Source organism: Dromaius novaehollandiae, chromosome 14 (assembly GCF_036370855.1).
Source record: "Dromaius novaehollandiae isolate bDroNov1 chromosome 14, bDroNov1.hap1, whole genome shotgun sequence".
Taxonomy (NCBI): domain Eukaryota; kingdom Metazoa; phylum Chordata; class Aves; order Casuariiformes; family Dromaiidae; genus Dromaius; species Dromaius novaehollandiae.
Window position 1 is genome coordinate 5,253,233 of NC_088111.1, and position 12,718 is coordinate 5,265,950.

Consider the following 12,718-nt stretch of genomic DNA (forward strand, 5'->3'; position numbering starts at 1 on the left):
ATGAGAGAGCACCATATATTAAGGAAGTTTATCTCCAAATAAAAAGTTGGAAAGGTTGTGTGTACAATCATCAACTGCTTCATTCTCTGCTAATTGCTGACACCTGCAGTGGAAATCATTCTCCACTAAAACTAAGCATTTCAGTCAATTCCAGTGGTAATTAGAAATCTAACAAACGCATCTTCCAGTTAGCAAAATATACCAATTGCAGAACACGTAGCAGATGAAGGATGAGATGGGATGGAGAGATGTCTTGTTCTTCTTCTCCCCATAAAGCAAGTATTATAACTTCTTGAACTGCAGTCATTCTGAGTCTTAATGTAGCTGGTTGTGGAACAGCCTTGGTTGAACCATGCTTTTTTTACACTTCACTTCCCCAGAAATGCCTTGGCTATGACTTCCTTAATTCTCCTTGGATATTTTCAATCTTTTTATTTTTATTTTGGTGTTTTACAAGCAATCCTGGGACAGCAATTTGCAAGCTAACATGCTCTCTTTGGCAGCCTGTCAGAGAAGTGAGAATCTGAAGTGGAAAGAATCTTGCAACCCAGAGGTGCCAAGATTAGATCATTCTGTATGGGATTGTCCATGTATGAATGTAGAGAAGGGGAAAAAAAGAGGGAAAAGCCAAAGAATCAACTACTCGGTGCTGTCATCTACCCTGGCTCAACTCATGAGGCAAGCCTCATCTTTCTGCTCCTGTGAGGAGTTGTTAGGCAACATGCAGAGTGTTATACCAGCTCCATTTTATGGAAAAAGAAATCAAGAGTTTGTAGGAAAAGAGAAAGACATCTTTTCTATTGCATATCCTTTCGTCTCTTAGTATGTTGGCAAATTGAGAATTCTATGGCTAAACTGCAAAAGGATGATTTGATGGAGAAATATCTTCAGCCCCTTTCTTAGAAAGGAAGCTAAACATGCATGGCCTTCTTTCCTTTGTACGATGTCTGCTTTTTGCTTTGATGAACAAGTTCATTTCCATACAGCTTAGGCAAACCCCAAAATGTTCCTGGAGTGGAAATGAAATCCAGTGGTATAGACTGACTGCCTTGAAAATGGGAGGTTAGAATTTCAAGTTTGCTTTAATATTTGTTGGGGAACAGCATGCTTGGGATAAAGGATGCAAGCATGGCTAAAAATCATCCTTTTTGCTCTTTTCCCATATACATTCCCATAGTAGCCCATTTCACTGGAGTGTGAAACAAGTATCTCATCAGGTGACCATTGCATAAATTTAGCTGTGTATTGTATGCTTCTAAATGCCACAGTGAATAAGATACGTTTTGTATCTTTTTTTTGTACTTCTTGTTTTCAGACTCAAGCTTTCTGAAACATCTTATCATCATATTGTAATAATATCGTCTCTTTCCAGAAGAACTTCAAAATAATTCGAAGAGCAGAGTCATCGTGTCTGAAATTCAATCATCTTTTTCCCCAGTGGGATTGCAAAATAGATGGAAGAGTGTCACTATACTTAGAGTGATTTTTTGTTCCCCAAGAGCTCCTAAGTGTGCAGAAGAAGGTCACTAGACTTGGAATTCAAGTGTACACATTGAAATATATAGAATGTATAATGCACGTGATGGAATGCGTGGAATTTGGAAAGTTCATTCTACTTAACTATGAAGTTCCATTGCGCCTCAGCTCATGGTAGTCTGTTGGGAGCACACTACATAGATAAGCATTTGCTTATTGTTGTACTATCATTGCTGATGTAGTCCAGATACTTCTTCACTAATTCATGCTCCTAAAGCACTGGCTATGTATCCTGGTGATATACTTTAACGTTACAGCTCCATAAAGCAGGTATAGTTGTTCTGTTACTATTCTTAACAGTAGATTAAGAAAAAAAGCAATCTTGCAGTATGGATGAAATTATCAGAATCTAAAGGTGTATATAGCTCATCCTGACCAAAGTAAATGGGATAGTGAAGATGATCTTGGCAAGAAGGACACAGAATTCAGGCCTGATAAAAAAAAGACAAGGGGGGAATTACTATAAGTTATTTCAAAAAAAAATTGTATTTCCATATAGTTTTGTGTCTGATAATATATAGATTTAGATTTACATATGTTAATAATAATGAAAAGGAAGCTTTGAGTACATGAGAAAATAATGTAGATGTCAAGGAGTATTTCCTATCCCTTGTTCATGTGCTGGGATACTGTATTTATAATAAATCATTAATCCCATTCATATATAATTATTTTCTGAATCCTCCTTTCAACCTGTGTCACCAGATACCCAAATGAGAACGAACAGGAACTGACCATAAATTATTCTGATTTGCAACATAAATGTAAATTCCAAACCTCCTTGTTAGCATTCAGTTTCTAAGTATGTAACCAAATAAGTAAGTCATTTACTTCACTTGTAACCCTTGCACCACATCTGTAATGCTAGCTTCTGTAAATGATTATAAAGGAGCTGTGATTCCCAATATGAGATATGCTATATAGAACAAATGGTATCTCTATTTCTCCTTCTTATTTCTTTATAGTATTTTTAGATGGGCAATATTTTTAAAGAACTTTCTTGGCTGGACAGCTAAGTGCATTAGTGTATGTTACTGTGATATTTCTTTTATAATGTACCTGTTACATTCTCTCTGGATTTACACATATTATATCACCATTGCTTTTCTTACTCCAAAGCTCCTCTATGTATGTTTTTTTCCTTATGATTCTTAAGACACAAGCCTAGCTTGACTATAGGACTGTATTGTTAAACAGATAATATCAGCCTGCCCTTTGTAAGTATTTTAACAGATAAAAGAAATAACATATTTATTTAGCAGGATGGATCTATGCTTCCACTCACTACAAGTTCATTTGAAATTGCGGTCATTTGGCAGTGAGACTAGGAGTAAATAGAGGCAACCAGGGTATCAAAGTTTGGGGGCCGTTTGTAACCTCTCCAGTTATAACATAATTCTGCATAACATTAACCTCTTAGTCACATCGTCAAAATGCTTGCTTATCTAAAAATTCCAAGCTGCCGTAAGGGAACTATTGCTTTTAACCTGGGGGCAAGTTTCTTTGATTTTATTTCAGCACAGACCTTCAGAATTACTTGTGAATTGCAGTGGATAAGTCCTTCAGAAAAATAATATCTTCCCTCCCAACAAATGAAGCTATGCTTTCTTTAGATTTTATTTGCTAAATTAATATTATAAATTCATTCTTGACTCCAGGGCCATTAGGTGGCACACTTGGGCTATGGGTTTGGCCGGGTGTGCCATGAAATTGTTTGTGGAACCCAGATTACAACTGATTAATCACAGCTCTTTTAATTTATAGGGAATGAAGCAGGGAAAATGCAATAAAATAATGGTTGAACATGAAGTGTTGAAAAGTGTTGGTCACCAGGAAACCAATAAGCTTTCAGCAGCTTTCTTTTTAGGTCTGTATCAGTGATGTCTCCAGGAATTCTGCGTTCTACCTTACACTAGTTGTATGGATTTCATTCCTGCAGTATTTGAATCCTCAGGTGTACTTAAGTGCACAATTTGCAGTGAGATCAATGGCAGTTAGATAGCCATATACTTCTGAGGATATCCAAATGCTTAGAAAAGGGCTGTTGTTTTTGTTTTTTAAAAATCAGATAGGCCAACAAGAAAATAATGAATTCAATCTTCTCCATTTAGAAAGTTTATTTTTAGTATGGCTGTGTCATAGGAGTTACATAAACTGTAGAAAAATACATCCTTAGGATTAGGTAGGATTGTTGCACAGGGCTAAGTATTTCTAAAGTTCGTGAGATTCAAGTAGGATGCTGCCTCAAGTGAAGAAACTGAGAAGTTAAGACAGACTAGTATTATATATATCTGTGAGACTGTTGGCCAATCCCATCCCAAGTGCTAGTGATTTCTAGAGATCCCACTCACGTTAAATTTCTATTTCCTGTTCTCACAAACCTCCTTCAGTTGACTGACATTTTTTTTTTTTTTTGTTCCAATGGAATATACCTGTCATGTGAAGTCATAATTGTGGGTAAATTAAGTGTCAGTATTTCATATTCACCTCATGCGAAGAATGTGTATACGGACAGTTTTTGCAACTCGGCTTTCGGATAGGTAAGGTAAAGCTAATGGAGAACTTTTCTGAATACTAGGACGGACACCTGGGATTTCACAGGCACCTGGCTTTTTATCCTCTAATCAAAGGGCACCAATCTGAATAGCAGAGTTCTGGGATGACATTTTCATGGTATCTTGTCTCTTTTGGGTTATGATGCTTTGCTGTAGTTGGAATTCATTCCCAGTCTTCATTAATAATAGAATGAGCTGCAGAAATGAAAACTAAAAGAGAGAACATGTAGATGACTGCTAGCCAGTGGATGCAATCAAAGGAAGTGTGTGTTCTCCTGGAATGGCTATTAGATCATCCATTCTCATTGGAAAGAGAAAGAAGCCCAAAGGCTTGAAGTTTGTTTAAAAAGGTAAGGAATGAGGCAATCCATAGTAAAGAATATGGGTGCTGGACAAATTGCTTCAGTTTTTTTACCTTATGCCAGAATCCCTTTAGCTTTATTTAGGCTTAGTATTAGCCAGCTCTCTTGTGCTGTATGATTGTAGAGATTGGGGTCTGACCCAGATGCAACTTGTAGTGCTACTGTATATGAAATAATAATAACATAAACATCAGTCTCAGCTTACGTGCATGACTGTGAGCTTCCTTTGTGTCTGGAGAGAGAAACTTGAGTTACTATCACTCCTGCACTTGTCCAGGGATTTTACATCAGCTGGAATTGCTTTTGGATATGATTGCACACATATTCTCATCTATCTGCATTCTGATGTGAGAATTAGGTGCTCTGCTTATATGGTCTTTGGAATATTTATTTACATTTAAAATTTCTTGTTCTTTGGATGAATGTTAGTGCATGAAAACTGGTGTTGCAGTTGCTTTATGAAGGTATAATACAAGATTGCTTAGCATGAAAGTTATGTTCTGCTTTCAAATTCTTTCAGAAATAAGAATCAGTTTCCAGGGAATATCCTGATGGGAATGTAAATAAACAATAAGCATACAAATAACTTCCCACTGCTTTTCATTGGTAAGGGAAGATTTTTAATTTATGATCAGGTTACAGTTAGTAATTTAAAGCTCTTAAAATATTTAGAAGGAATTCTTTGAAATATTAAAATATTTTTAAAAAATCTAGAAAGTCATAGTTTTCCTAAATTCATAGCCTCTCTGATGCTGCTGCCATCATTAGAAATAAGTAGAGTGAATGTAGCTAAAGGGGTACAGGCTGAACTAAAGCAAGAATCAGTAAGGACAAGAGCAGTGTCCAAATGATAAAATTTTCCATCTAGCTGCTTTGTTCTTCAATTTCCTTACCGCTAGTAGCCTCTCGAAGAGAATGTAATGGTCCAGCAGTGAAGTGAACTATAAACTTGAGAAAGATGAATGATTCTTGTAATTTCTACCATAAATCTGCCCTGTACAGAAACAGGGTGGAATTCAAACTCCGTTGTAACGATGAACAAAGATGGAATCTGCAGGAATGCCACAAGTTCAGGTTTTGGTGTACTGACAAAGGGCCTATGGCTTGAATAAGAGACAAGCTGCAAATGTTAGCCCCAAAATATATTTAAAAATGTGAGAGTTAAGAAGAAGCAGTTTAGGACTGAAATGGGAGTGCTTCAGAACCAGAATGAAACGTACTGGCTAAGCTCTGTAAACTCTGGTTTACATGAAAGGTGAGGGGTACTGCTTAGAACATATTAGCGGAGTTGGTGAAGCTGGTACTTAGAAGAGGTTCACCTCAGGATTAAGGTGTATTAGCAGGGCTCCTGAGCACTAAACAATTTTTGTAAAGGCACAACATGAGCCATCCTATGAAAGACATTTAAAGTTAAGATGTCTAAAAGAGAGAAATGTTGCCATTTGCTATATTTGTATGAGAAGGGGGAAGACATTTACTAATTGGTATGCAAATAGTGATTGATCCTGACCCAGTTTTTAGCTGTCACTTGTCATCCTTTCCAACCTTTTATTCCTGTTCACACAGCTAATATTTACACAACCAAGGAGGGAAGTTTATGTAATGGGCTCTTCCCCTCTCCCATTGCATTTTGGTTAAATGCCTCTTTAAAGTGCCACACCTTTGCTTCTTCAAAAGCTCTCCCTCTGGGCCTTTCTCACTATACGTGGCCAGCAGGACACCTAATTTGGTGTAGGCTCAGCAGTCCATGTGCTAAAAAAAGTGCTGAATGCTGTAGCCATAGAAAAGCATCTTTCTAGTAAATAGTAATTGTCACAAATAATGCTGGCTTCTGATGTGTTACAGGACAGCATAGCTGAGTACATTGAATTTGGTTTCTTGCTATGAGAGGGTAAGATCTTGGAGACCCAGATGTTAGGGAGGAGAAGATGATTAGTGCTGTATAAGTTTCATTACTCAGTACTGTGCTAATTATTTTGATGACCCCTTGAGAAATTCTGTAGTAGTATGCATGCCAAAAGAAGTATGACAGCCTTTTCTCTGAGATCTGCCTGTAATGAACTTTGCTGGATAGGTATATTTTTTAAGGTTGCCACAGTTTGTAGAACTAAAAAAAAAAAAAAAAGAAAAAGATTTTTGTGAATACTGTGCGGAAGGATGTTACATGGACAGTTACATATTTCTGATGCAAGTGTTCTGCATTCAGTGGATCAACAGCAGGGATGAATTTTGGCTGCTTCTTCTAAGAGGTTAAATCCCCTCTGCCCTCAGTGCACGTGCAGAGAGTCCGGGCTGAGGCACCAAGGAGCCATACAGATGAACTGCAGCATGAACACTGCAGCAGCTCTGCAATAGTGCAGGGAGAGCAGGAGCCGCCTTTGCAGAACTCAGAGTTAAAAACTGCCTGTTTTGAACATACACATTACTAAATGTGAAATATTTATGTGTGTCATATTTTTTCAGTGTGGAAAGAAGTCGGTTTTATTTCAGTGATATATTTCTGTGGCATATGCCATGGCATTGTTCCACAGATGCTATCACCACTGCAGTGTTACAAAAATACGAAGTTTCAAAGCTCTGTGATTGCTCACAAGAAGCCCAGACTTCTCAAAACTATTCAAAGCAATTTGCAGAGGAAAACCATACTCTTATACTATATTTGGAAGAAGACAGCATTTGCAGCTCTTTCTCTGCATGAGAGAACTTTCAACTTGTGGTTCCTTCTGGTGTTGTTGCTTCTGGACATAGTGTTGCTGCCTTATGGAACCATTATGCGGGTCTGCTTAGTAATGGCACAGCATCGTCTTGTCCTGTGTTGCAACAATCAGTCTTCCCACAGGACAAATTGTAAACTGGTTCTTCCTTTGACGTATATTCTTTTCGTGTACACGCGCACACATAAACACACAAGCCCCTTGCAATTTCTGTGTGTTTGGTGTGTGGTTTTGGACATAACTTATTAAAGAATGATACATGAAGATAATTATATCTTTAAGAACAAATGTGTGTGCAGTGATCAAGTACATAATATTCAAATAATGAGTAAAAATGCTTGTAGCGATATCCAGTAGTGGATGGTTGTTGCTTCTTCTGTAGTGTATTGAAGTGGCAGAGGGGAAGTGGTGATGAAGATAAGGATAAAGACTAGTGGCTGTGTGGCATTCCTGTTGCACTGCTTGAGGGCTGATAACAGGCTTGGGTTCAGAATTAGTAGAGAGAGTCTATAAATCAGACAAGTGCTTGGAAATTCTGATCTTACATGCTCAGCCTCTAGGGTTTATTTTTGTTTGTTTGTTTTTTATTGATTCTCACACAGTTAATGGCTTGCTGGAATTTACTCTTAGTGTGATATGGGATGTAGGGATACCATATAAAGGAGATACCTCCTCCTTTCAAATCCCAGAGTTGCTGGAGGTAAGACCTTGTTAAAAATGTACAACAAAGGAGTGTTAGGAACAAACTGTCCTCTATTTTCTGATCCCTGTTATTTGACATAGGTCCAGATTACAAAAAGTGGATGCCTTCTGTCACGTGGGTAGATTATTATCCATGGACTGGAGTGGCTTCTGTCACTGTCTTAACTGTCTTGTCTTTTCCCAAATTTCAATCACTGTTATTGCAAATAAAAACTATATGGTTATACTGAACATAGGCATTTCAGGTGTGTCGTCTAGATAATATTTCTGTGAAAAACTGAGAGAAAACTTTACTCCCACATCTAGAAATCTTACCTTCCTCTTTTCACCTCTGTTAATTGTTTGAGTTCTTAAGGAACACAAAATTTTGCCTTCCTCTTATTTTCACTTCTGCTGTCTGAGTCTTTTTGTAGTTCAGAGAAGGAAAGTACTTAGATATGAGACTATTTTCTCTACTTTTCTGCTTTCATATATTATTTTAAAGTAAATATCACACCTCATCAGATCAGAGAAAACACTTCATTACATGCCTATTTCCTACTAAAGGAAATGGGATTTGAGGAAATACTCAAAATTAAGAACTTGATTATATTTGCTCAAACATGACTCTAGTACCATCTATTTTTAAGACAGAAGGAATGTATAATTAAAAAAAGTAAATGGGACTTTTCAACAGTTTCTGAGGGAGGTAAAGAAGCACCTCCTTCAGAACTTCAGTGAGCCTGGGCACCTGATTCCCTTAACTGCCTTTGAATTCTATACTACAGTGGATGAGGGGTGATACGCACACTCAACCAAGTAAAGTTGCAAGGACAACCTTAGCTGTGTCATTCTTAGGCTACGAGGTGGTTAATTTTACAGCCTTGCTACTTCATGGAAGCTTGGGGAATGGGGTGTTATACAACTTGCAATGTTGTGCACATTGCAGTTCCAGCAAAAGCCCTCATAATTCCAGGATATGCTGTTATACATTCAAATCAGTATTCATCCTGAAGTTGTGCTCACTGGTTGCAAAATGTCATGTGCAAGAATATCAGAACTTTCCAGAAATATTAGAAGAAGAGCCAGGAGCAGTGAAGATCAACTGACTTGGAGCCTGTTTACTAGGGAAGCAGAGTAAAAAGCTGTAATAGTACTAAAATGCTGATCACTGCACTAGAGGCAGTGAACAAGATTGTGGTCTTGACCAGCATATATCGGGATTACAACTCCTAATTGCAGGGGAGCCCCTCATGCTCCAGTTGCTGTAAAACAATGACAGAAGCTTAACCAATGCAGGTAATGCTGGGGAATGGTAACCTGAATGTCTTGGAAAGAAAAGGATTAGGGGGGTGCTGCTAAGATTTTCGTAGGTTTTTAACAAGGACTTGTTAATGAGAGTATTTAGAGGGACTGGCAGGTAGCATCAGAAACTCTTGGAGGAGGATGTTTTTTAGAGGGATAGGCTTCAATGGGAGTTATCGAAGAGGTAGGGGCAAAGGAGGTAGAATCTCTTGTGTGGAAGAGAAAGGGACCCTGTAACTGGTATCAGTATTTGGCGTGAAATACAAAGCCAGTCAGGCTTGAATTACAGAGCTCTAATTTATGCTTTGGGGTCTGCTGATGACACAATCCACTTGAGCCTCTCTCCCATAGTTTATGATGTCATCAGAAGCCCCGATGGAATTACAGCCCTGTAATTCACAGCAGCTTTTTATTACATATCCATATACACAAACACATATCACACACACACACGTTTTTTATACTTAGTAGTGTACATCACACTGTGTGTTTATTCCTTGTACATTGGTTTTCTCAACAGAGCATTATCTTATTATAAGCAGAAGAATGAGATAATATGAAATCATGCCTGGATTTACTCTTCAGTCAACTGCACATTGTTGCTAAGAAAAAATAACAGGCTTTTTTAGAGCTTTATTATATCAAGACCTCTGTTTTTAATGCCATTAAAATGAAAAGTCATTCATGGGGGGCAAAGTTAAATTTTTTTTAATCAATGAAAAAGAATTGAAGCAGATATAGCCAGTTTAGACTTAAAAGTAATAGAAAATTAAGGATGTTCCTTTATGTCAAGTTCTGACTGAAATTAAGGCCCAACCTGAAACGGAATTAAATTCCTGTGGAAATTATGGGTCATACAAAGAATGCTTTATTACAGTTGAATTGCTTGGTGTCTATGGATTCAAACATATACTTTGAGGACAATACAGCTGCACTCTCAATGAAATTTAGATGGTGGTTAATGGTGGCTGAAATGATTTGAATGACTGTAATGGTTCCCTGCTTGTAATCTAAAACCAAATCAAAACAAAATCCCTGTCCTTGAACCAAGCATGGGGAAGTGGACTTCAGGTAGGGAAGGATAAGATGAAATCTTGTAGTATTTGAGCACATCAACTTAGAGGGGAGCTGCTCATCCCTCTGTGGACTAGAATAACTGGTGCTATGTAAACATGTTAATGTGACAGTTGTCAGTCCTGGGCTCTAGGTAAGTGTGGTTCCAAGGAACAACTTCAGCCATTGGATAGCTCATGAGTTGGGGAAGCCAGTGTGAGTTTTGCAGTTCATCCCATGTGAATGGTGACTGGACAGTAGTATTTGTTCAGTCTATACCATGTTATTAGACTGAAGATTCTTTTAATGTAATTTTTTGTTACAGTTTTCTCACAAGCGTTATTTTTATATTTCTCCACCGCTATAAGCAAGGTGTCTTGTTACCATTTACCAGGCCACAGAAAGACAGATAAGTATAATGCAGTTTTAAAAAAACCTGATGATAAAGTTTTTTATACCGCTAGAAAATGGTCATTCCCAGCTCTCTGTTAGAATGAAGTACACATTTTGAAATCCCGTACTTGGCAAAACAGTAGATTTTAAATCTGTCAGTGTTTCAGCATTATGATACCCACTACAGACCTTTAAATAGTGTCATTTGGGTAAGAAATTATATAGATGAGAAGAAAGAAAAAAAGAGTTTTTTGATGGGCATTTCTGATTAAAGAAAATAACAGTGGTGTGGAGCAGCAGCAGGGCTTAGCAGGTTAGAAATAGTACTGTTGCTAGTACCTCAGTAATTGCGAGTGTGAAGTCAAAAATAAGTTCTCTTGATCACATGATGGCAGAAATATGAAAATGTCTGATGCTTGATCATCAGGCAAAACAAAACTGCTAATGATCAGCATTAACTTTGACTTTCCCAGCTTTTGTCAGTTTAAGTTACATTTTTAATGATGTTTTAGCATAGTTTTTCAAAAGTAATAGAATCATGGAGAAGAAATGATACCATATATGTCACATAAACCTAGATGTAAAAGGTACAATACTGCAATAATGGGGCTTCCAACCTGCCAGGATACCTTTGTAAATGGAAATTGATTTTCTTATGGATCCTTTACTGGGTGACATAAATTAAATATACATTTAGTTCTACTTGTTTAAAGACCTCTTTGTTAAAATAAGAACAGTGATATGGAAATACACTGTAATAAATTAGAGCAAGATAAATTATATCCAACAGCTTGCTGAATGCCTCAAGTTATGAGCATTTTTTTACATCTGAAGAATACAATGGGAGCCTTACAGGAAGAGAGCCTGCAGATGTCACCGAAACACTTTGACTAGCTATAAATTATTTTAGCTTTGATTGTGTAGCCAGTGTGTCTAGACTCTTTTTTTCTTCTTTCCCTTATATGTTTTAATTCAATATATTTTTTTTGTGAACCTTTGAGTTGGAGAGTCAGTTTAGTTTAGATCAATAGGCCCAAGTTTGACCTTCGAAACAGGCTTCTCAACCTCAAAATGCCCCACAATTTCTAACCAGACACTAAAAAAAAGTTAATGGTTTTTTAGGACATAGATGAAGCTGTTGTACTCATTTTGCTGGCATAATTTACTCCACTGATGATCAAAAAAGAGTGGAAAAAACAAAGTAAAAATCTTAATTTCAAGCACCATTACAGAAATACAATAAAATAAAATAAAAAATCAGATAAATGTTCATTTGGCATAAACTGATGATTGTAAGAGCCCATTGCCCTAAATGGAATTAGGCTTATAGCAGCAGAAGACCTAGGTCACTATCATTTGTGAAATGGAGATTACTTAATGAGGATTTTTGTCAATGTTTTAATAGAAGAATAGCGTGATTTAAACAGTGGTTCTCTAATAATGAAGAACTGGCATTGTTATGGTGATTGTGTTAATACACAATCCCGTTATTTTAATGGCTAAGGCATTCTTGAATAAATATGTAGTCTCAGTATATATAGTCTCAGTGTAACTCATCAGTCAGTATCTTCTGTATCCCAGCCTCTTGCTGGGAAGCAGGTCCTCTAGCTCCAGCTGCTTTTCTTAGTAGTCCTAGTTATGGAGATCTCCCTTTCAGCTTCTGACTGGGTGAACATCAGGGATTCAAGCTGTGTGAATGTTATGGCTATAGTCTCTCTATTTGGAGGGAATGCATAACCTCTGGCTTAACAAGTCCCTTTTCTCTCTGTGCCTATTTGCTGGAAGAGCTGATTCTCTAGCTGAAGGTGGAGAGTCCTGTATTCCACTTCACTTCTTAGTGGTTCAAACATTGTTGCATAATTTAACTATCACAGTCACAGAACTCTAAGTCTCCCCAAGTCCAAAATTAGATTGCGGTCCTTGACAAAGTTCACATGTGTAGGAAATGTACAGTGCTCAGATGACCACTGTAGATCTTTCTGTAGCTGCTTCTCTCTGATGAAAATTATGTACACAGTTGAAAGTAAAAGACCAAGTATACAAGAATTCAGGGTTAAAACTGAGTAGCACCCGTTGAAACATGGGTCCTTTGAGAAGTATAAAATTTCAGTCCTTGCAG